We start from the raw sequence: 1,068 nt of genomic DNA on the forward strand, positions 1-1,068 counted from the left end.
GACCCTATGTACAACAGCCCTAAACTCTGCTCTGTCCTGTGCCAATCACACTGTCTCTGATACACCCATCCCGATTATCCCAGTCACTGAATCAAACCACCTCAGAGAGGGCCTTCCCCTCCTCACTGTCCCTCTACCATCCCAAGCATGATGTCCCTCTCCAAGGACCGGTCAGTCCCTGCTTACAACATGTCCAAAGTATGTCAAACGAAGCCTCAAAATCCTTGCCTGCGAGAAGCAGCCCGGTTTAACCCTCTCCAAGACTAATCTGTTTGTTTTCTTAGCAGTTCATGGTACACTCAATACTCTTCTCCAGCACCACAGCTCAAAGGCATTAATTCTCCTTCTATCCTCCCTAGTCATTGTCCAGGTTTTGATTGCATAACAAGTAATTGCAAATATTATGTTCTGGATCAGGTGCCCCTTAGTCTCCAGAGAGACACCGTTGTTCTTCAGTACTTTGGAGAGGTCCGTAACAGCAGGCTTTCTCATCGCAATACATCTTTTCATTTCCTGGCTGCTGGTGCCAAGAGTGTTGAAAGTGGGGCTAAGCAAACTAAAGACGTAAACAATCTCAATCTCTTCACCATCCATCTTGATTCTACAAATTGGTCCAGTGGTGAGAATCTTTGTCTTCTTGATATTGAGCATCAGTCCAAATTGATGGCTGCAGTCCTTGACACTCTGCAACGAATACTTCAGGTCCTCCTCAGTTTCAACAAGCATGGTTGCGTCATCTGCATAATGCAGACTGTTGATAGATCTTCCAACCATCCTGATGCCACATATCTCCTCGTAGAGCCCAGCCTCCCGGATAATCTGTTCTGCATACAGGTTGAAAGGGTATTGAGATAGGACACATCCCTGGCGTACATCCTTTCCAATTTTGAACCATGCAGTGTTTCCTTGCTCTGTTCTGATGACTACCTCTTTCTCCAAGTATAGGTTGCGCATTAGCACAATTAAATGTTCTGGGATGCCCATTCTTCTCAGAGTCAGCCACAGTTTGTTATGATCCACACAGTCAAATGCCTTTGCATAATCAATGAAACACAGATGGGCACTCCT

The sequence above is a fragment of the Elephantulus edwardii genome, unplaced genomic scaffold (genome assembly GCF_000299155.1).
Source record: "Elephantulus edwardii isolate Elephantulus edwardi_28Jun2011 unplaced genomic scaffold, EleEdw1.0 scaffold00041, whole genome shotgun sequence".
NCBI lineage: Eukaryota > Metazoa > Chordata > Mammalia > Macroscelidea > Macroscelididae > Elephantulus > Elephantulus edwardii.